The following is a 25,489-nucleotide window of genomic DNA, read 5'->3' on the forward strand; positions in this document are numbered from 1 at the left end:
GTCTACTACCAGGCTTTAAAATATTAGCCATGAAAAGCATCAAGGCTAATCAAACGAGATGAATTTTTGGAGATTTTGTACTGTCACACCATCGTGTCTTCTAAATGTACCCTGAAGCCCTCATCTTTTACCTCTTGAGGTAAAGTGTAATGTTCAGCTGATTAAATGCTTAACGTGTATTGTCAAGAAATACTTGACAAAACTAAAGTTTAGTTATAAACATTCATCTAGGCTGGATTAAAGGTCCTTGCTTCCCTCGAGCAAAACAAAGTGTGAAAATCCTGGTTCTACAGAAATCAAGAGGAACAATTTTGTTATTGATCTCATAGGAGCTAGGATTTTATAGTAAGTAGCTTGGCAGATGGGCCACCAAATTCACAAAAATACACACACCCAAAGCCTCCCACACTGTAACCATTTCCCTCCTTTCTTGCTCTCCCCAGCTAGGACAGTGCCAGTCATGGTGTGACACCACAAAAAGCTGCCACTCCACTCCCCAGAAATTCACATTCGTTCAGTTTGGCTACATCTGGTTAAACCCAATTGGGTTTAGTCCTTCTGCCATGGAAGCCCACAGAGGATCTTGCAGATGAGCAGTGGCAGAAGAAGTTCCCCATTGCACCGGGAGATCCTGTTCACTCAGCTTGGCTCAGCATGTTACCCACTGGGTAACAACCATTACCTAGGGAGTCCCACTGGCATCAGTTCAAAGGGATGAACATCAAATTTGTGCAAAGATGGTTGTGTTAAACAAGCATAGAAGGAAAGCTGAAAATCATAGAATCATAGAATAGTTAGGGTTGGAAAGGACCTTAAGATCATCTAGTTCCAACCCCCTGCCATGGGGGGTCTGGAAAATGCCAGACCATATTTCATAGACTTGGGAGGTTGCATATGATTTAAATGCATTTTCAATAAAACATAATTAAAACATGATACTTTCACGAGCACATATTTATTATTTAACTTACACTGCATGCAACTTTAAAGAGTAGTCTAACTACTCCAGATATATCTCCACTTACTGAATCACAGCTCAAGAATATACTGCCATAAATCCAAAAAGGTATTTCTCTCTGTGTGTTGCAGGGAGAGGAGGAGACCCAGAGCCCTGAGCTGTCCTTGCTGCTTTCTTGCTTCCAGGTGTTGTGCAGGAACATGGGCAGATCCATGACTAAAAGACATCTTTGCAGGACATGGCATTCTCAACACCCGCAGGATCTGCAGTGCTGCCTCTTTTGTAACATGCTGTATGCCATTATAACTTTTGATAATAAGAGGCTCTGAATTTACCTACTGACACATAAAATTGTAGGCATTTTATGCAATCTAGATGAAACTTTAAATACCACTGAGCATTCTTATTTGCTGTTGAGACAGAGGCTTTGTTGAGCTCTAAGTGGGATTTCTTTCTAACAGGTCTCAGCAAGATAATAAGGCAGTGCTGACTTTTGCCCTCCAAACCGAGTTAAAACAGCAAGAAATCACTGACTCAGGTTTAGTGCTTCTGGTCCTTTCCTACAGGTTGAGCAAGGACTATAAATACATTTACAAGGTGTATGCTATAGAAGCAGTAGGCAAAAATGTTTACTTAAAATGTTTATTTAAAATGTTTATTTAAAGTATTTCTTTATTAGGGTACAAGCTCTGAATACCTCAGAATACCTGGCTCTATCTTGGCTTTTCAAACCAAGTAGTGAACTGTTACTTGCACAATTAGTAGATAAAGCAGTGTTGAATTCAGGCGCAGCTTATCAGAAAGGCTGTTAAGACAGGGAGTGAGACACAGCCACTTCCGACTTTCAACTTTGTTTTTCCTTCAAATTTTGCCTTCAAAACTCAGATGACCCAGGCAGCAGAACACGTGAACATTCCTGTGGGGTCTGAGTGCTGTGCAAACACGTACTCTGTCACAAGCCATGGCCACAGTGTTTTGTCCCGCCCTGGGGAAGAGCAGACTGCCAGCCTGCAATGCAATCTCAGAGATAAATACTGCTAATTCTATTCTGTAGGTTTCAGTGGTGAAACCTATAGCAATGAAATTTTCCATTTAGAAACAAAAGCCTCTTGGAAATCACCTAGATATGTCATTAGCCAGTGTGGCTTGCCTTTCAGGGAACCCCAGCACAGAGAGATTTGGCATATGCTTCTCTACACACAAGGAGCAGCAAGGTGTCAATACAGAGCTGGACCTGGGGTCTAGGACATGCTCACTGACATGGTGCTGGCCTCACTGTCAAAGCACTTGACACCTGCCTTTGTAACTAGGGCTGTGCAAACCATGTGAACCCATTTAGTGAGTTGTTCAGTACCTAATTTCTGAAGGCAGTTTAGGCAAGATCCTCCTATTGAAACTCGTAAGAGTGTGGAACAGATTGGCTTGAAAGAATTGGATTGATCATGATGTGACAATCAGCAACAGAAGTATAATAAACAGATGCTAAGGTCTTCATGATTAGGTCTCTAAGGTCTTCATGATCAGGTCAGTAAGGTCTGTATACCCACCAAAACATACCAAATATTTCCATTTCATTAGGCATTTAGTATTTTTAACATCTTGTCAGATTAGCTCCTGAGCTGATACACAGCCTAATGATATAAAATTAAACTTTATATATTTAAAAAAGTATTTTTCACTTACATGACTAAAAGCCACTTTGCAATCTCCTTAGGGGAAGTCTATAAGGATTAAGAAAATTAAGTTTTAGAGCATCCAAAACCTAGACATTTTCAAAATAACATGAGGTGTGTTTCATAGATCCACAGGGTGGAGAACATAAATCTTTTGCTGCCATTCCTTTAAAAAGGATCAGCCTTCTCTGTGAGGCCCAACACTTCACATAGCTGTTACATTCCCTAGCCAGACTCCTAACTCACATGTGATGCTGTGGATACTCCTCCCTGTTCTCCAGGGCTCACAGACCTTGGATCGAGGTCCTTAACCTCTCTGTATTGTGTCCAACATCCCATTACAATAAAACACTATTGTAAAGAATAGCATCAGATGATGAGGTAATGTTATTTACCATGTCCGGAAGGAAGGTTTTCCTGTTTGTGTCTGAAGTACACCGGAAACATCACCATTTGTGTATGGAAAAATGATGTCGGGCAAGCACTGCAGACACAGTTGGTCTGTAGTAAACCTACCCCTGCGAGAGTCTGCACCATGGTATTCCCTGATGAAGCCCGGGACCATCTCAGCCATGTGCGCCTGCGCGGCCATGCACTGATTCTACTGCTGTAACCAAGGGAGGGGTTGGCAAGAACTTGTTCTTATGGGGAAATCCTTGACCACAGCAAAGGGAGGACAGTAAGTGAATCGGATTGAGCCAGTAGTGCTTGGTGGCAATTTATAGTGTCTGTGGTGTGCTGGACTCTGCAGAGTCTGCTCAGGGCTAGGCTGGGAGGGAAAGGGAGGGTGTGGGGGAGGCTCCCTGCCTTCAAGCACTGGTGATGGGCCGCAGAGCCAGGAGGAGGGAAAGTGTGGGAAGCTGAGCTAGGCAGAGGTGCAGGAATTAGAGGAGTTGAAGAAAGAATCAGCAGTAGCAGAAGAGTTTGTTGGACTTTATCCTTTCTTCTTTTCAATGCGAAAAGAGCAAACAATGGAGAGAAATCCTGATATTTACTAAAGCAGGCATGTAATATAGTTCCATAAATGAAGGAGAAAACACAGCCAACAGTGTAGAAGCTGTGGGACATGCACTAGCTGTGAAAGAACACCTAACAGAAGTTATTTGTCTGTGAAGTGAGCTCTGACAGAGCTCTCACAGAGCTCACAGGGGAGAAAATCAGAGGCTTAAAAATGCCTTTAGAAACTAAATGGTAGAAGAGCTAAGCTGTGAGAGAGGAGTGGATGAGTATGCTGTACAGAAACATCAGGAGCTGCAGGTGCAGTTCTAAGAAGAGGACTCATCTGTAGAAACATAATCACAGAGAAAAAACAGTATTAATCCTGATCGTGAGAAGATTGTGCATTTAAATGAAAAGTTAAAACAAGTAAGTAAACACATGCCTGTAACTAAATATTTTGTAAAGTAGAAGTTTTGAGGAGTTAAAGGGAGTAGTGAGTGAGCAGTGCCGGTAAGGGAGTTACACATGGAAGAAACTCCACATTTTTTATATTAAAAAAGAAAAAACAAACACCAAAAAATGCTTTCTAACTTTCCTCCAAAAAGGGAAGCTGAGGGGAAAGAGCTGATGAAGAGGGCTCCAGAACCTGACTGACTGACCAATGGGCCAGCATGAAGACAGATACTTAAGAGAAAGTAGAGAGCCATAAAGAATGGAAGAAAGAACCCATGTCAGATGACAACAATAAAAGTGCTGGAGGTGTTGTGAAGTGAAAGAATACTGTCAGGATGCCAAAACCCAAGCAGTTTCACTCTGTTCTAAAAAAGCAGTAAAAAGTTCTTCAGTTTAACAAACATTAGAGGAAACAAGGAAAGGCGGCCATGGTGCTGGGTGGATGAAGAGAAATTGCAGCATAACATAGTTTGTCTCAAAACAGACAGCAGTCACTCAAAGAGGTTATCATCCAGAACACAGAGCAGAGGCAACAAAAGTCACCACATATAGGCTAGAATTCGAAGTCCAAGAGGGCACATCTCCTCTTCAGAATGACAAGAGAATTGCCATGTAAAATGGCAGGTCCTGGGCAAAGTGTTTCGTGTTTGTTTTCTTAAACACACTTTTTTTTTTTTTTACCTAGAAGCTTGCAGTGAAGGTGATACTGTAAATTATGACCAATGAAAGAAGAGAATGCGAGTGCTTGAGGGCATACCATGCAATTGCATCTACTGCTGCCATCAGGCAGGTGCTCAGGTAAAGAGAAGTATGACAAGACAAGCATCGCTGAGAGCACAGTGCACTCACTTAGTAGTACACTTACAGCTTTTCCTTGAAAAATAGGACTCACACAGAACAGACTCACAGAGAAATGACTAGGGTGACTGTAAGAACTGAGAGCCTGGTTAGCTCGGTAAGGTGAAAAAGTACTGAGAATGCGACTGCCATTTCAGATAAGCCCAAGAGGAGTGATAGTGCCAGGGAGTATGTTGTCCAGGCTGGAGGCAGCGCTGAGCCAGTGCAAATGAGCAGCAAGTGCTTTCTGCCTAGATAGCCTACTGACTGCTAAATGTTTTCTCTGTATTGCAGGATGAAGCTCTGGAAGTCAGCAGCATTCACAGCAAGACTCAAGTGATCCTGAAGAGCAGCCTCACTGGTTTATAGAAAGGGTTGATTTTCCCACTGAGGGGTGGCTGTGTGAGTGCACCTGGCCAGAACAGCTCCACTTTACTAACATTATGATCATAACTTTCTTATAAAACCAAATTTTGACTGGTTCCAGAGCCACAGGTGTTCTCAGAGTAATCTTTAGTCACCAGGCTCTGTCCATTTGCCAGCATCAGTGCCGAGTCTCAGCCATAGGGGTATTTGATATGCAATACCCGAGAATTTTCAAATGAGGCATGGAGTAACACACAGATAAGAAATCTGTTTTCTCACAGATACTGGGATAAATTGGAATAGACAAAGGCTTTTCAGAAGAGCTATTTTCTGTTTAGGAAATTGATTATAATTGAGATGTATAATATAATTATCCTACCACACTGAAACATCAAGCTGCCATTCTTTTCAGTGGCTTGCAGCAGAATTATGTCTTTGTGTGCATACACAATACATAACTAACTGGCCATCCTACCACACACAAAACACAGTTTTGACTGCAAACCAGTAAAGAACTGGTTGCTTATTTAACACTCTATTTTATCTAATACCGGGAAGATTGCTATCAATTAAATATTCTTTACATAAACTGGGAAAATGCATCCTTCAGCTGTGTTTTCTTTGACAAAATACATGAAGATGGAGTCTGGGCTTGATCCTGTTGCAGCCAGCAACAAATTTCTCATTTGGCACTTGCTATTGCATAAGTATACATTCATTTTATTTCCACCAGCAGAAACATATCTGTTTTATATAATATTAAAAGTAAAGCTGCCAGAAAGCATACTGATTAGAAAAGGCAAAGATAAACAGCAGTCATCAGACCCAAACGAAGGCTGCAAGAACTCATGTTTTCTTTGTCTTCCCTGCTGCCGCCTGCAACTTCTGAAGCAAACGCAAGCACTGGGAATATCACGTCTGTTCTGAGAGCAACTAGTGCATCTACAGCTAAAACCTGGCAAAATATGCTGTGCCACACAAAATGCTTTGCTAAAACCAAAGCAGGATTCTGTGTGGCTTTACAGACTCCACAGCCACAAACCTACAGATGGTGATCTGTTTGAGAAGTAGCTGACATAGCAAAAATGGAGGAAACCAATATTTCCCCTGTCATTGCTGATTCGTTGTTCTCCAGTACCGCTGTACACCTCAAGGAGAATCAAGGCAGTCAAGTGTCTCTTTTTTTGACTCAGAAAATATCTCTGCTGGTTTATGTGTATTTGTAGAATTGTACTGCAAAGACAGAACTCCTTCCATTGGTCTGGTAAGATCCATAAATATGGTTGTCACAGGTTGTGAGTTCTGCATAAACCCTGCAGATACTCAAATTGCATTATGTAGACAACCACAGATTGAAGCCAACAGCTGAACAGCAACCAAGGCACAATTTTTGATTAAATATGGTTGGAGATATACAGCTTTATTCTGGCTTGATAGCTAATTATATTCTCCAAACAGTCTAATAAAACAAAACATGCAGCCAAATGGGGTCTCTAATTAGCAAGCAGCCATTGGCTTCCTATGCTCTCTTGAACCAAAACCAAAATCCAGCAATGCTGCCCTGCGGTGCTGGAACAAAGAGAAAAACGGTGTTGGACTGTAAAGCTATCTTAGCTGGTTTTCTGTAGTCATAAAAAAAAAAAAGAAAAAAAAAAAAGAAATAAAAATTAGAAATTCGTATGTCCTTCCTATCTCCCGAGAGCAGCTGGCGTCCTAGCACTTCAGGTGCCATCTTGCATGATGTGAAATGACATGAAAGCAATTTATGCCATCTAAATGACTTACCATTGACAGTGTATATCAGCAAGCACGTATTTATAGCTAGGACAAGCACATTCAGTTTAATTAGCAGCTTTCCCCAAATGAAAAAGCACCAGCATTTCAGACAGACCATGTTATTTGTGAACTTCTGGGAAGACATATTTTAACAGCAGTGTAAAAGGAACAAAAGATTTACTTTAATGAAAAAGGTGTTGCGAGGACCTACATAAGAAGTTCAAATATTTGGGGAAAGTTTCAAGGATACAAAATGCAGCTCTCATTTTCAAATGCACTGGGAACTGTTCCAGCCCACCCAACTCCCAACAAATACTTACCATATTGTTGAAGATGAAGTATTTTTAGAAAATAAGTAAGATAGAAATAAGTATTTCAGACAAAGGAAGTGTGCTTCAACAAAAATTAATGTTATTGCTGGTGTTCCTTAGTTTTAGCCTCTTAAACTACAATAGCAACACTACAGTTCCCACCTTCCTCCTTGGTTCAGCTAATGACATGTCATAAAGATCTTGCAGAATAACTTTGAGCTATTTATTAACTCTCTGAATCAACAAACTGCAGTCAAATTGATATCAAAGACCTGACAGACAGCCTTATACATAAGTACACCTTTCATAGGCACATCTCTGGCTTATGAAAGAAGCTGACAAATAAAGCTCAGGGGGAGTTCTTCAACCAAAATGAACCACAAATCTAATTTTAAGGAATATGAGGTGACAGATGGTATTCTTCCTATTTTAATGTTAGTTTTAATTTGTTGAGAACTACGAAAAATTAGAAGTGCTACCAACCAAGCAAAACAGTCTGATTTAAAAATTAAATTAGATGCGTCAAAATGCATTTCTTCTTTTTAAAAAAGACTGTTTCTTCTCCCCAAGCTCAGAGAAATAAATGTAAATTCAAAGAATGTCTCTGTGTTGTCAGATAGGCTCTTATTTCTCCTCATCAATCTTCCTCCATGAAAAACATTTGTATAGACATCACCCAATCTCTGTGATAAGTCTGCAGTGTGGCAGCTCTGTCTTCTTCCCCAGGTCCTTCCAGTGAAAACAGCAACTACAGAAGCAGGGAACCCTGTTCACAGGCTGCCAGCACTGGCCAGCAAAGGAGGCTGTGTCAGGACCACTTAGCAGGTGGGAAGCTCTCCTGCAGGGAAGTTGTCCACTGAAAAAATGTGGATGGTGAGAGTTCTTCTATGCTGACAATAGTTTAAACAGTGCTCTGCTTTTCTTCTAAGAGACACTCCAGTTCCACAGAGCATCAGTGAAGTGGGGGCTCAGCTCAGCAGTAGCAGAAGCCCCTTTGGCTCAGTGATGGGACATGATCACCCTGCAACCAACTCTCCCCTATCGGTGCCATCAGGCAAACACTAATCACCAACATTAAATCCATGCCATTTATACACTGAAATATATACATACAGTAAACTATTCGCAAATACACCCAGACTGCAGCTCCCTTGTATTGTGCGTGTTGCACACAGAGACACATAGCTCATGCAGTGACTTTGAGCAGTTCAATCACAACAAAACCAACCTGATACCACAATTTAAGTTTCTTTCCAGACTGAGAACTACTGTCTTGTTGGATTTATAAACCTCTACTATACCAAAGAAGTCAAACTAACAGCTGTAAATGAAGTCCGTTTGAAAACTGCCTCACTCCAAAGCACAGAACTGCAGAAGATGGACAGGCAAGTAGCTGAAACTAAGGGACTTGTCTGTTTTCAGAGCTGAAAGCTATATTACTTCTCCAAACTCTTTCTGTGCTCATTACTTGTGTTGCTTGGTAATTACAGGCCGTGTATCATTACTAGAATTCATCAGCAGAGATCTGACTCGGCCTGTGTCAGATCATAACACCACAGCAATTATCAACCCTCCTGTCCCTGCCCCTGTCCCCAGGCTGCTTGGTGGATCTCCAGCCATCTTTAGTCAATATTCATAAAAGTGAATTGTCTGCCTCATTAATTTCCCTCCTTGCCAGCTTTATTAAAACAGTTTGTAGAATAACAAAGAGACTGAAGAGTGTGCATTCTCCTATTTAACACAGAATAACTGCTTTTATTTTTGAATCAGGGAAATGATAAAACTCCTCCAAGAAATAAATGTGAAGAAGTCTTTCTAAATTATCCTTTTCCTTGAGTTCTGTTTCAGCAGTGGAAAAAGATTTCCTTTTCAGAACAGAAGCCTCTTAGTTTCAAGAATTTTAACTATAGATTTATTGTAATACAGATGAATGCCAAACAATTAAGAGTGTAAAGAATTACAACTCACATCTTGTAACTGCAGTTCTCTTCTGAACTGATCCTCAGCAGGGAGCAGCGTTGGGGGTGGCTGAACATAACCTCACCATTGTATGTACAACAGCTTGGTTTCACATGGGAGCTTTTTAAAGAAATATCAGCATTTGAGCTCTTTCACCTCTGCATAGTACAAGTATTTTGTAGTATTCAACTAAAATGGCAAAATGGAAGAAATTGAAACAAATAGAATCATTTTCTTATGTGATTAGGCTGGAGTTTACCCTGCTGGAAGGAGAGACCTCATATTTTTGACTGAGTTTGTATTGGTGGTCCTCCACCTTGAGTCATTACACTTATGATGGGAAGCTGCACACACATCTAAAATTCAAATATTACGCAGCTGGTAAAAAAAAAAATAGAAATGTAATAGGAAGTTAGTTAAAATTACTAGGTTTAAGATAGAAAACAGCCTACTGTGTAAAGACAAATCAAACATCGCAAGAGCCCAACTAACTCCTAACCAGGACTTTGTGGTTCAGCTGTGTCATAGTCTGCATGGAGACGAAGTTCATCAGTATCAACTAATCTCGCGTTATGTCAGGCATCTCACTTGCATCCTTGTATCTGGAATGCCTGAGGGGAGGAGAAGGGCTATAAATGCCCGGTGGACTAAATACAAAACTTTTTTCTTCCATTTATGCCCAGTGAAAACCAGAAATGATGGAAGAGAAAAAACTCCCACCTGTATCAACAGAGGCGAACTCTTTTTCCATTTCCACAGAAAATGTCATGACCTAAAGGATAAATTCACAGACTTCCCAGGACTTGGGGCTGTCCATCTGATGAGAGACAGTGCAGATGGTGCTCGGCCTTCAATACAAAGACTTTTAATTCACTAGGAAAAGAGGTGCAGGTTGTGTAACAATGAGAATGAGGCAATATAGTGATCCAGGCAACACAAAATGTAACTTCTATTTATTTCGTCTCACAGATTTGGGAAAGATCTTTGCACAGAATATAAAAACCAGTGTGTAAAACACTAATCTTGTTAGTGTTTTACTAATTCTTAAGATCCACTAATCTTGAAGACTTTTTTCTAGTAAAGCCAAGTGTAAGAAGGATCTTGACATAAATATAACCTGTACACATGCAACTGTACAGGTTGGGTACACAGGTTGGGTACACCTGGGTCGGAGCAATCCCAGGCACAGCTACAGGTTGGGCAGAGAAGAGATTCAGTGCAGCCCTGTGGAGAAGGACTTGGGGGTGTTGGTTGATGAGAAAATGAGCATGAGCCAGCAGTGTGCACTTGCAGCCCAGAAAGCCAACTGTATCCTGGGCTGCATCAAAAGGAGTGTGACCAGCAGGTCGAAGGGGACTGGAGCACCTCCCAGAAAGTTGGGGCTGCTCAGCCTGGAGAAGGCTTCATGGAGACCTCATAGCAGCCTTCCAGTATCTGAAGGGGGCCTACAAGGATGCTGGGAATAGACTATTCATCAGGGACTGTAGTGACAGGACAAGGGGTAACGGGTTCAAACTTAAACAGGGGAAGTTCAGATTGGATATAAGGAAGAAATTCTTTACTGAGAGAGTGGTGAGGCACTGGAATGGGTTGCCCAGGGAGGTTGTGAATGCTCCATCCTTGGTGGTGTTCAAGGCCAGGTTGGATGAGGCCTTGGGTGACATGGTTTAGTGTGAGGTGTCCCTGCCCATGGCAGGCGGGTTGGAACTAGATGATCTTAAGGTCCTTTCTAACCCTAACTATTCTATGAACTGCAGATGAAGGCAAATCTCAGCCAAACAGCCTATTGAGCACAAGGCAAGTACTGTAAGTATTGTAAGACTGTGTCTATAAAGTTTTGTCATGATTTGCATGCCGATATGTGCTTCTAAGAGCCAGGAGCATCAACACAAATCTTTTGTTTCATTTTCAGTAACAGCCTTTCCATGTCCACTCAGGTTGAGAAAAAATACAGGTATGATACCTTCACTCTACATAAGGAGTAAAGGGTTTTGGAGAAATCTGCCCTCTGTCCTTGGCCTTGAAGAGTACTTTTGCATTAGATGGCAGCAGGGTCTGGAAAATAATTGGTTGGTAGGCATTTGATAATCTTCTGCTTGGAAATACAGGCAAAAATCCCGCTACCTTCTGACATTGAAAGGTGAGCTCTTTGGTGTCAAAGTGCTGAGGGAATTTACTGGGACCAGTTATTGTTTCTTTACGAATAATTCTGAATTTGCTGCTCTAATGAGCCTTTCTCTATATCCCTCATGATTGTCACTCATCTTGCTGAAAATGACTTGGCCTGACAAATCCTGTTAAGCCTCTCAGAAATGAGATCTGAAAATGCTTGAGTACACATCCGTAGCTCCACATACTGTTCTGATCAGTAGTGTTAGTTAAGTAAGCTTGGAGGAAAGCCAATAAACCTAGAGCTATCAAACAGGATTGCCAGAAGCAATTAATAGGCCTGAGAATAATGGGTGCTCCCCACTCCTTAGGATCACACCCCAAACAGAGAAAATGGAAACAATTAGCAAAGATACAAGCTAATTACTCAGAGCCATCCAGGTCTATTCTGGGTGGAGCACACAGTTCCCACAGTGGCAGCACAGCCCTAAACATGGAGCTGCAGAAGAAAGGGATGCTTGCTGCATAGCAATGCAGCATGGCTGGGGCACACAACATTGTGTCCCTGGCCAGCCCACACTTCTGACATGCAACAACATGCGCAGGCTGGAAGGCAAAGTTCTATAGGTGTTTCACCAGGGCATTTGATTCATTTATCCTTCAGGTGCAATTGCCAGGTAAGAGGGAAAGCTCTACCCTACCAAATCATTTTCAATACAGACTGTCAGTGGGAGGGCTATCCCATTGTCACCTTCCACTGGACAGCTGCAAAGGAAAATTAGAAAAAATAGCATTTAGGGAAAAAAAACCCAAATAAACCCTCCCCCCCCCCAAAAAAAAAAACACAAACCCAAACAACAAAAAACCACAAAAAAACAACCAAAAAAACCCCCTCACACAAAAAACCCACCCCAACATACTGGACTGGGGGGCCTGTGGGATTGTTCTGTCTGACAAAGTAACATAGGAAAAGTAGGAATTGAGAGGGAACATTCAGACAAACTTTTGGGTTCAAGACCTTTCTTCAGATCCCCCAAACCAAATCATGTTTCCAGGAATTGATTCTTACAGGTATTGTTTTAATAATTTATTTAAACCAAAAGGTCTCTAGTACTAGACAACAAAATAGTAGGGGTACCAAAAAGTTATATAAAGGAAAACACAAGGGGAAGTTTAATCTATAATCCTGATCTGTCCCTCAGTGCTTTCCTCTATTTGATACCCCTATAGCCTTTGGAAATATTTCCTTTGAGTCAGAAAGGTGATCTGCTCCTGCTGGGCTCCCAGCGTGAGAACTCCTGGGCACAGCACCTCTCCCCATCACTGCTACCCAACAGCTTCCACTTCTCTGTTTCAGGAGCCAGATCTAACCTGCTCCCATTTGGGAATTACCTTGCCAGCAACTCTCTTCAATTTTAGTTAAGAAAATGGACTTTCAAGACTGTTATTCAATGTCACTGGGTTAAAGAGAGTCAAAACAGTGAGGAAGAGACCCAGGGTCCAGTGGGTGCATTAGGAGGGTGTGCAGCTGTGAGACGCTGCCATCTGCAAATGAATTCAAAGGCAGCTTTAAAGGTCATGCAAATTAATAGTGACGTGGTCTTCCTCTGCCGCTCCAGCATGTGATTCTCACATGCTTTCAGTGATTTGATGTGGGGAGTGAAGAGAAGTCAGCATTTAGACCAAATGAAAATTGCTGTATCAAAGTGGTATCAGTCAGAAACACTAACCACCAGAAAACCGACTGTCCTGGTTTGGCTGCTCTGGAAGAGCCTCACTGTGCAGCTGCAAGAAAACCAACCATCTCACCAATATTGTGGCATCACTTTTTTTTCTTTTTAACTTAACAGCTCCACAGATTCAGGTTTTCACTAAGTGCAGCTACAGAGGCATGGAAGTACTTTATCCCTACAGGGTGTAACTGTCACTTTCCTTAACAACTATCCAGCGTTATAAACTCTGCAGGTGGGTTTCTACGGCAGGATGTACATGAACTTGTGCAGCCTGTGAAGAGCTGTCTGGAGAAGAGGCTATTGTTCTTTGCCTCCCAAATGCCACCATGGCTGTGCTTGCCAAGACCCCAGAGCCCTGCTTTGACTGGGAGATTAGGAGGAACATGGCCACCCTGCATGGCACCAGGGCAGAGAAGGTGCCAGGTTCACCAGAGCAGCTAAATCTAGAGCAGAACTGCATTACCACATGCCATCAGTACCTGCATCCCTCAGACCAGAAACTGCTCTCCAGCTCTTAGCAATTCACAGGTTGAGCCCCAATCCTTTTTGATACCAAATCCCATACATATACACTGAATGACATGGTCTGCTCATGCAACTGAGGCATTTGTGTAAATGCATAAATTCAGAGGCATCCCTGAAAGGTAGCAGAAAGAATCAAAAAATGGGAAATAAAATCCTAATTCAGTCTGAAAAAATAAATGTATAGTTCAGTGTTAGCCTTACACTGATTTCTCCTACTTCACCCCTATTTAACCCAGCTTACCCCTCAGTGCATTGTGCTGGGGTGAATCATGGCTGACTCACATGTCCAAGTCACATATTTCATTGCAATTTCATCCATATGAGATTTGTCCAGTCACATATGGTGGTTGCATACCCAGGCTTGATACCAGTGCAAGAGTGAGCTGCGGTTGATGCCATATAGCGTGAACTTCAAACATTTATCATGTGCAATCTCTGCATTTCTTTGAGTGGATTTTGTATTCCATAATGAAGAGTAAATGGAGGATGCTATGACTATAGTACCATAATATGTATTTGTTTGAATACAACTGTATTTTTCCACATCATCCCTACAAGAAAAGAAACATATGATGAGTGTATTTCTTTGGTTGCTGACAGTAGTGACCAGATGCTCCTGTGGTTCATTCATCGCTTGAATACCAGTTTCACACCAGTAAGTACTGCCTCTAACATTACATTTTGCTCATGGGCAGCTCCCTATCTCACTTGCATGAGCATATATCCTTTCTCAGAACTCGAATTCATCCCAAGGTAAGTTTTCAGATGATAGAGGGCCAATTCCACGTAGTTTACAAGAGCAGTACTATATGACCAAGTCTTTCAACAGCCAGACTGTATTGGACAAACCAGAAAACACAGAAAGCTAACAGAATTCTCTTTTGTCCACATAAATACAGAATAACTTGGAAAACCAGAAATGGAAATATTCCAGAACCAGCCTCACTCTCTCCCTCCTGCAAAAGAAAGCCCTCATGAATAATACAAACTTTAAGATCCCAGAACAACCCATTTCATAAAAACAACTCTCCTTCTTTGAGAGCATATGCAGTACATTTAGTGCACTTATATATATTTTTACAGAAAACCCAATATATACGTATTTATCATGTATACAATAAACACAAAATATACGTACTCAAACACAAGATGCCTGGACATTCAATCCAGCCGCAGTTTCAAGCCACATCTCGGTGACCTAGCAGACACCATGCAACTCAGGCAAAATACCCTTCCTGCACTGGCTACTCACATTACAAACAGGATTAAAAAGTTTACAGTTGTTCTCAATGCAGCGGCTGACAGGAGAGACAGAGTTTACACAGCAAGGTAATGAACTCCAAGGGGACAACACTTGAATGTTTTTTCTTGAAAAGGAGGAATTCAACATGTGAACATGTCCAACCAACAGTGATGAAGCTCATCATTGCCATGCAGCCACCTCTGCCCCTCTGACACTGATGGCATGTGCACAGGCAGGATCTACTGGAGACATAAGCCTGATGCCTGGAATCCTACCTTACTCTCCCTCACTACAACTGGCAAAACTGACAAAATGGGCAGAGCTGGGCAGAGGAGTAAAGAACAAGAAGATGATCAGAAATCTGCAGCAATGCATCACTTCCTTCTGTATTTTCAATACTGAGTAGTCATTTATACCCAGAGTATATTAGAGCAATCAAAATCCTGCTCTTGCTCAACACTGACATTACAGATGTGATACAGACCTTATTTACCCAGATGCTGTGCCAGTGCAATTACATCACCTGTGTGTAAGATCAATAACTTCAGTTAAAGGCCATTTAGGAAGTGAACTGTCAGATGCAGTCACTGGTAAGAAGTCAGTAGCCCAGAGTGACTGGCAGGAATCCTGGTGTGGAGGGTGCATTCCTGTAGCAGTACAGAAGGCGCTTGGGGCAGCTGGCCAGGTCGAACTTTAGCTGTATTTAAGCAAGACCTTTCTGACTATTTGCAGATTGTAAAGTTATAAGGATAACCTTTAACAGTGATACCCATAAAATGCTTCTCTGGTAATTCTGTGGTTGCCTCTGCACTTTGTTCCACACAGCAACCTATAACATACATGTAAACCTGAAAATAATGTGTAAGCATGGACCCTGCAAACACAGACTATGGCTGGATGCAGACAAAACAATCAGTATGCAGCAATCCTGCAACAGGAGAGAGGGAAAATGGGAGAGTCCAGTAAGGCAGGTTGTTCACTCAGTGTAATTTTAGCAATAAAGCAGAAAAGAAGCAAAAAAACCACCTTCTAGTGGCCTCCTTTTCATCACGCCTCTTTTGAGAAAGCCACACTTCTGGAAAAGAGAAGCCTTGATTTCCACTGATGGCTAATGTGTTTAATGTGATATGAAACCATTGTTCTTGTCTTGATCTCAGGGCCCTGTTTCTGACACTGCTGTAGCAGCAAGTGAAGTGCAAGAACAGCAGTGTGCACCAAGACTTGTGGCAAGACAGGAAACCTCCAGCAGATCCACCCTTCCTTCCTGCGCTCCCCAGCCAAGTCACACACCCCAGGCAAGGGCAGCTCACGCAGCACTGAGAAAGCTGAAACAAGCATTCTGTAACTAAATGTAGAGTTTCTCATATAACACAACCATTTTGCAGAATCTCTCAAAGGCAACCATGCTTCTAAGTCAAAACATGACACAGCACATGGTAGGAAATCACCCAGATTTCTCCTTTTCATAGTATTTATTTAATTCTGGACTTCACCTTGATCTTAACGAAATGAAGGAGGCCCAAATCTACCCAAATCTTGTTCTGACCCATGAAGCCCATTATTTATTTAGTTATTTAGTTGCAAAAAATAACCAACCTCTGAAACCACAAAACTGCTGTCAGAATGTTACAACACACTGAAAGCTTGAAACAGTAAAGCTGACATGGCAAATGACAGATCTTCGGACAACATCTGGTCCCCCTGAAGCAGGGGGAGTTTTTCCTGGAAAGAACAGAGATCCATACTTTTAACTTTGTACTCTTTTAAGTATTTTTTCCATTACAATGATAAACAGAAAGGCAGCACAAGCCCCCTGCACAGCATTACCTCTAGCAAGCAAACTTCAATATACTGAACACTGACCAAGGATTTTTCTTCATAATTAGTGTTGCATTTTTTTAAACTACAAAAACCACCCCAGGAGCTGTTTCCCCGTGTGCTTGCTAAGCAATTGCATTTGGGTATTTCCTATTGACAGGCCCAGTTCACACAGGACTGACTTACTAGGGACCTTTATTCACAGCCACCTTCCTTCACACCCTGCTCAGCAGAGGAGCATTTACATAAAGTGCCTAGAAAGTGTTTGTTCTTTCTGCCAGAAATAATAAGAATAAAACAAAACCAACCAACCAAAAAAAAAAAAAAAAAAAAAAAAAAAAGAAAAAAGAAAGAAAATGGCTGCATTGTATGACAGAGTACGCAGTTTTAGGCCACGAGACTGAATTGAATCATTAAATATAGCTTGATGCTCTTTTAACCCAGCAGGGCTGTTGGCAGCAAAGGAAATATGAGGCATGGCAAATTGGCAGGGTTTTCATTCCACTCTTTAAAATTTCTCTTTGCTTTACAATGGTATCATTTAGGACCTATTTTTATTCAAATCCCTGATGAGATTGATTCTGGTCTATAAAGACCAATTGGAAATTCTTTAGCTCAGCAGGAGTATTACAGGCAAAAGCAAACAAGCTGCAAGGATATATTTTTCTTGGCTATTTACTCCACTGCTATTAGTATTTACAAGCAGATTGAAAAGTCACATCTTTTTCCTGTAACAGCTTTTCCAGGCTGATTTGCTACACAATCCAAAAAATAAATCTCTCAGAGCTGCCACATTTAGGTGTAGTCAACAATCCCAACATCTGACAGTCACCGACAAAGACACAACCAGTAAGAACAACAGCAATGCCACTTGAGCAGTGAGAGAGGAAGGTAAGGCAAGCCAGCTTTTTTTCCCCATTTACCCTTGTCCAGCCTTACTAGCAGCTGAAATAGCACGAACCATACCAGCAGCATATCAGTAAATTGTGAGGAGTGATGCTTTGCTACCAGCTTGCTCTAATCCTTGCTCTGCAACACCCACCTGATGCTGTGACACCCTTCTGGAGGGGGAAAGTTGAGGGAGGATGAGGACACAAGACATAGCTGTCTCTCCTGGTGCCATCAGACACCTGCTCCTGGCCAGAAGCAGTGGCTAGCACATAATGCCGGGCAGCTTGCCACTGGGAGGTGCAGCAGCAATAGGATGTAATAGCACAACATTGCTTCATTTTCTGATGTTGACGGCCTCTTAGGAACTGCCTAGCTGTCGTCAACCATTTAAGATTAATTTGCATGAGAGGCAGCATATACTGTAACTTCTTCTGGGACTGACTAGGAGTAAGACTCGCAGCGCAATCAGTGATCTAGCTCAGCAGAATGTCTTTTCTGCACCATTATTGTTTGCAGGCAGAGCTGGTGGCCACTGCACTGATCCCTGCAGAGCAGAGGCATGAAGAACCTTCAGTGATACTTCACAGATTATTTTAATGGGAAATTATTTCCACAGCCAGTAGTATGAAACTGTGGGAAACATCCTCAAAAGCTACTGTCTTAGGAAGCCTAAGGCTTTCCAGTAACAGAAATCAACAGAGGATAATTTCTCTATTCCTAAGACAGGAGTCATCCACTGGCAGATGAACAACTCAGAGGACCGCAGGAATTATTCTTAGTTCTATCAAAACCAGAGTCTGCTCACATTATCTTTTGTATTAGAGAAAATAATAGTATTTTACTTCAATTCCACATCCTTGAGTTTCTCATGTCATTTTAGCCTCACATCAGCTGTCAGCCATACTGGTATTTGCACAGATAGAAGTGGCATAGGTCTCCTCTTTTTATCCTGAAGCTCCCTGTCTATCCTACCCCTGCTTCAGCCCCAGTAGGAAGGCATCCCACCATCAAGTACTTGGTCATTGCATCTGGAAGGATGCAACAGGTATTGCAGTTGTAGGGACTCCTTTTAAGAGCAGAGCTCTTGCACATTTGTCGGGTGTAATGTAGCTCTGGGCAGCTGGCAGCACAAAGAAGATGGTGAAACTTTAATATGGCAAAGTCCACCATATGATAGTCCTCATGGTTAAGTTTAACAAAAGTTAAGTTTTACTATCTCCAAGAAAGTAGAGCTGATGCCATTTAAAAGTGCCAAATTCTATCACAAGCTCATGTTCAGAGAATTACGGAGAATTGCTATCCACCTGTATTTTTAAAAGGGAAACTCTATCATGGCTAAAAGCTTGTGAAATATGGAAGCAGATAGGGGTAAAATTTGAAACTGCCAGTGACATACATTCCAGGAAAAGAGATTACTTTGCAGCAGATGCTTTGTCCAGAGATGCAACCAAGAGGGAGGGCCCAGCACTAAAACTAGGCTCTGCTTCCAAGTTGCTGCTACTCTGCCAAAATACAGAAGATGGTCTGACTCTCCTCTCCAGAAAACAAACACGTTCCTGTTGCAGAGAAGTTACATGCAACAGGAGCTAGAGCATAGGGAGCTGCAAATCAACGACAGACAACAGAGTAAAGTCACCTCTTCCTTCGCTCTGCATAGGTGCCAATGGACAAGAAGGTATTGGGTGTCAGAGAAATCCTTCTGCATTTCTTAGTGTTACATTTGGTGACGTATTTTCTGGTTCTCCTGCAGAAAGTGTAAATCACAAGTGTAAAAACTAATATGAGCACGAAAGGACTCAAAGACCATGATACAGGATCCCTGACAAAAGTTGCTACTTTAAAATCAAAAGCTCATCAGCTATTTCTGCACATGCAGCTTGCATTTCTGCTATGTCTCATACATTCTTAAGTAAGAGAGTATTGTCTTATATAATTCAATTTCAGTAATCTGCCAGTCTGATTAAAAACATAGAAAACAATTTTATACTGCCCTCTGAAAGACATTAGTATCTGTCTCTATTCAGTTTAGAAAGGCTGGGATTTACATATCGAATCCTAAACCCAAATCTAAAATTTTAGGCTTTAAGTCAAATAAAAATAAAAACCCCAAAGGATAATGGCAAAAATATTTATCTTGCACTATTTTGATCACTTATGATTTGGAAGACATGCGAAACAAATTAATGGGAGTGTCCTGTTTTGGAACAGATTACTGTGGTGATGCACCCTTTCACAGCATTCCCAGAAACCGCCATCGCTGCCTCATCCTTCCTATAAGCAAATTTTACAGAACTGCAGCTATAGCACATTATTTGTACAGTAAACTTAAGCAAAACCTGAAGCCAACATCAACAGTATTACTGCAGAAACCAGCCTGTCTCTCAAGAGTCAGACGCCAGCGGCAAAACGGTATGTGTCTGCTTATATATTGAATACATTCGGATTAGCACAGAATATGGCCTCCCAGCTTTAAGTTGAGGGTATTTTAAGGAACAAAAATGGAACACCAGGAAACAAGTAGCAAGGAAAACTTCTAGAAATACGTCACTAATGATAAAAATCCAAATGCAAAACCCAGTGAGACAAAAAATGCTAAACTGGTCTTTATGAACTGGTTAGTTAACTTGATTGCCTAGCATCCTCTGGCAGGAGCTGCAGGTAAATCAGATTTCTGCTGCGTAGCACTCTCAATAGAGAGAGTGTGTATATATCTCATTACATATACAAAGCAGCGATTTCTGATTTATTATGTGAAGCTCTTAGATGACTGCCAAGTCACCAGAACATGGTATATATTTTATGGGTGCCATCTGAATGAAGAACCTGCAAACGTTCATAACATGTAAATCTTATTCATCCACCCACTATATGTCTTCTATAAAATCAAACCCTTTCCTGTTTTCTATCAAAGGAAGACTGTCACCAGCAGAAATAGTAAATCATATTTCTGCCTCATGCTGAGGAAAATCACTAGGTGACTTACACAGCCACAGAGCAGGCTGCTGTTACACCAACACAAGTTAGTCCCAAAGTAACATGATGGTTGATTAAAAGAATACTATATTGCAGCAGTTCATCTGAAACTCAAGAAAAACATGGGTTTGTTAAGAAGCATTAACCACAAACACGATTTTTATTTTATTTGATAGAGGAACAAGTGATACATGCATACACATTTCTAAAAAGCAACTGCACAGAAAGGAAAAAAACTATTCTTACCTCACTGTGGAAATTAATTTTACTGGGAAAATAAGATCCAAGTACTCACACAACCATTTCTGAATGACAGCATCTGACAGGTGACTTCAAACGTAAAGTCTGGATTGTCATTTGGTGAACAAGGAGTTAAAACCAGCATCTTTTACAAAACAGAAAAAAAATATTAAATACTTTACTATTATTGAATTTATGGGAAAGAAATCAGATGCCCTAAAATGATCACAACATTGCATTGTGATCATTGCACTCTTCTCTACTGATGGCTAAAACCAAAAAAGTAACATAAAAAATTCAAACTACAGGGAAGGAGAAATGGTTCCAATCTAAGGTTGCTCAGCCAGTAAAAAAATGGTGCATTAGATCAAAACAAGAATTATTTTGATTTTTGTTCTAGCACCGTCAAATTTAATTTTAATGAATTCAAAAAGATGTCTTAAATCAAAATATTTTTGGCACTTCCCAAATGAAACTTGGTTTTGAAAATATGAAACAAAATGCTTTCAATCATTTCTCCTGTGTCCTCTCTCACCCCATGCAAACTGCTCAGTATATTCAGCTCAGACTGTGGAACAGTTCTGGTCCTTTTTCACACCCCTGCATCCAAAAGAGAAGTTAAAAGAAGAACCTTTCTTATACGAGGTCTCCTGTGGTTACACTAAAATCTAGTCCATTACATCCAGTATTTGCAAAATATGCTCCAGTTATTTCCACACATGAACTGCTCTCATCAGATGCATCCATGAACCCTAGTAGTCAAACTAGTACTCCTCCTTTCACATCATACTGTGGTCGTTGTACATGAGACTAAAGTGGCCACCATCATTTTAAATACTCATTATTTTTACAGTTTTTACAGTTGAACATGAATGGCAATATTACAGAAAGAAACATAAGTTATTATGCCCTCTGAAATGCCCGTAATGTTATAATTGGATTCTCTCACCTCCACACACCCTCTCTTACCTGGCACACTGGCCTCACTCAGTAGTTACCAATGTAAACACATGCAATCACCATTTTCTTGTAAACTAATATTTCCTTTCTTCACATTTTTCAAGAGATTTCAAGAGAACTGCTCCAAGCAGTTTGGCACCTCTATAAATAGGGGAAAAATCCTCAAAATGAGGAGTCCTGATTACGACAAACAGGTACCCAAAAGGCAAAGAACTAAGAAAGACTGGCACTGCAGAAGCTTGCTGCCTGGCCTGGGAGAGGTCCACAGCTTCAGCAGCCCTGCACTGAGGTCAGTACCTTGAACACCAGTATGCCTAAAAGCTCAGGGAAGTTTTTGTGGATCTAAAACTGATTTTAGTCCATAGGGGAGGTGAGATCCTGAGCTTGTGTAAATGCAATATCCCAGGCCATACTGTGGTTCAGCCCAGGAACCCAGCAGAACTGCAATCTCTTCTGGTCTTCTTAGTTTGGTTGTTAGTTTTGTGTGCATGTGATTGAAAACTGCTGGACGCTCCTTAATAATGAAGACTGCCTCATGCCTTCTGGCATTTCTGTACGCTAGGCCAAACCCCCTTCTCCTCCTCTTGTACCTTTCTGATGTTTCTCTTATAGAAGCAGCACTTCATTGACATCAGCCACCTCCTGTCAGAACAGTCATGCTCACATCTCAAATTTAACACAACTCCTGCTGCTGTGGGAAGCACAGAGCATCCCGGTCCAGCTGCAATTAAAAAAATTCTCAGTGTTAATTTGCAGGCCAGCTGCAATTGCAAATACTTTGATTATTTATCCACTTTATGTAAGTGCAAATCAGCCTTCCTTGCTTTTCCATTTTTTAAGAAAATCAACCCCTTTTCCAGCATTCCCAAGAACTATTCATTGCTTTAGCTATTAATGACACAGCATTAAAAGGTACTGTTCAGTAACAAAATCACCTGCAATTCTATGCAGCCAATTCATGAATCAGCTAAACTACCAAATTCACCAGCCCCACCACACAGGAGATGAGCTGGTGGATCCAGGACAGATCCAGGTGCAGGGAAAGACCCTGCTGCCCAGGAGATCTGAACAGACCTGAGAAAGACCAAACCACTTCCATGGCTTAATGAGGTCTACAAAAAAAGCCTTGACCTGGCCAGATAGCAGGGACAGCAGCAACCTCTCAGAAAACTGGTGCAACCCAAGAAAAAAAAGATTACTAAGGAGAGAGCCTGAGTTTGACACAGAAAAGGAGTATGGGCAGCTTAAAATATAGATTAACACTGGTAAAAATAAAGAAAAAAGGCAACACTTTCACCAATCCTCTCTCAATCCCTTATTTGCATTTTCTGATGCCAGCTCACTGATACAACATGGAAACAGTTTGACCAAGTGATGTATCTGCAGGTTTCTATGGTGATCAGCACATAAATTGCCTGCCCAGCCGTGTGTGAAAGAAACCATCCGTGTCAAAAACTGCAAATTCTATGCAGAGAGAAAACCGTTCCCTGAATCAGGGTAGCAGAGGATTACATTGCGCAACAGAAAGCCCGGCTGGAGATTTTTGTACTATTGGCATAGAAGTGTGGGACAGTGCAGTTAGGTGTTAACTCAGAAAAGAACAAAAATCCCTACACAAAATAAAACAAATTATTACTAAATAATTACACTAAAAAACAAAAAAAAAAAAACCACCAACACAAACAACACAACAAAAAAAACCCCAAAGCAACAAACCAACCCACAACATAGAAAATATTTCTAAATATTTAAAATATTGATTCATACAGTTGAAAACCCTGTAAATAGATAAAAATTGGCTGATTACACATGCCTGCTAAGTGTGTTAGTCTCCCCGACGCACCAGAGATGGAGAGCTTGGAGGTAAACCCTTGGGATAGCTGCTGGGCTCCAGCTAGGGTTTTGGAGGCAGTTAGGCACTAGAAGGTGCAACAGGAGGTTAGACTTCTTTGTTACATACTTTTCTTGAAAGAAGTGCCTTGAAAATATTTGCATCTACCCTGATACAGACACAACCAGCAGAGAGGGTGCTGACCCTTTCTGCTGTTTAAGGGTGAAGGATTTTTCACATTCCTTAGGGAACCTTCATGTAGAGTAGAAAGGAAATGGCAAATGAGGACCTTGTACTACAAAATCTGTTAGGCAAATTTTTAGGGGCCTTAAAAATTCTGCCGAAGTGAGATTGTTGTCATCATTACTGTTAAGAAAAGTAAACAGGATAGAAACAGTTGTTAGGAGACTTGAAGGCAATAAAAGGTGCTCTGGAGACATGGTGAAATTCCTGTCTGAAGCTCGTTGAGTACACAGGCCTGCGACTGTCCCAGTCTTTAATGAAACAAATCACCAGAAGCTGGAGTAGAGCAGAAAAGGCTGGTTTATGCTGGTATCTTCATTTCCTGGCCTTAATCCCAGACAAGTATGCTTGACAAAAGTAAACTATGGTCAAATACAAGTGGCCAAAGTAAACACCAAGAATAAACCATAAATAGGAATTTCTTTCAAGTTTGAGGGAGTCCCTCGTCTGGTTTCCCATCACCAACAGCTCAACTGCAGTTCCATAAAAAAATCAAATTACAATCTTATTTGTAGCACTCAAAGTCAATACCCAAATACTGCATAGAAAGCTTTCACCATCTATCCAGAAACCCACAAAACTGATGTCACAAGTAGGTGAAGGAAGATTCCATGTGTTATTTTCCTATTGAAAAAGCTGGTTTCTTTCCAGTTCAGAAATTAAAATTCCCTGTGATTGAGTCCCCCATCTCCAGCAGGCAGAGGTGGTCAGCCCTGCAGCAGTGAACACAGCAGCTCGAGGCAGAAGCAGCACAGGTCACGCATGCCACCAAACCCGCATCCTGATGGGTCAGCACAGGAAAGGCAAAAGCAGGTAACGCTAAATTTCTCAAGAGAACATTTTGATTTTGATTGGTCATGGAAAAAAACCACTTTCAAATAAGTAAGCATATACAGTATAGTTAATACTTTTTCAGATTAATAAATATATCTATTTACTAATATTTTGGTAGACCAGTGGAGCAAACCCCATGCTATTTCTTCTTACATGGCATGAAATAAATAAATACTGTATCTGAAATTTCCAAGTGAAATTCCAGACACTTCCAGAGCACAAAATATCTTCCACTCCATTCTGTGGAAACTAAGTGTAAATAAAAAAAGTAGATCTGAAGTTTTGTACCGCCCTGGTTTTGATTTAACAACTTCTATTCCTCTTTTCTAAATTCCTCTCCTCTCCCCATGACCTTTTCCACTGTCTTTTTCCCAAGCAGGGAGCTACGTGCCTTCTCCAGCACAGAGGGGGTAGCTGATACCAGCACAGGTAAAAGGCCATGTCTGTCAAGAGCAAACATGGAAAGAATGAATTACAATTTTTATTACACACATGCCCAAATTGGAAAAACAGCTCCATGCATATAAGTATCAATGAACACCCATGGAGACATCAGTTATTGTGAAGAGCTCTTTTAAGAAATTAAGGCTGAGTTGGTTTTCTTCTCCTTAAATCAATTATGACTTATTTGTGTTAATGAAACATCTAAGCATGTAATAGTTGATCTCCAATCACAAGTATCGGCTACACTTGTGATAATAGTACAAATGGCATAAAAAGGAATTAAATTCATTTACATGGTAACTAGCTGTATAATATACAAGAAGGCTTTTGACATGTTTACTGTCCTTGTGAACAATGGCATGGAATCTCCTCT

The sequence above is a fragment of the Psittacula echo genome (genome assembly GCF_963264785.1).
Source record: "Psittacula echo genome assembly, chromosome: 7".
Lineage (NCBI taxonomy): Eukaryota > Metazoa > Chordata > Aves > Psittaciformes > Psittacidae > Psittacula > Psittacula echo.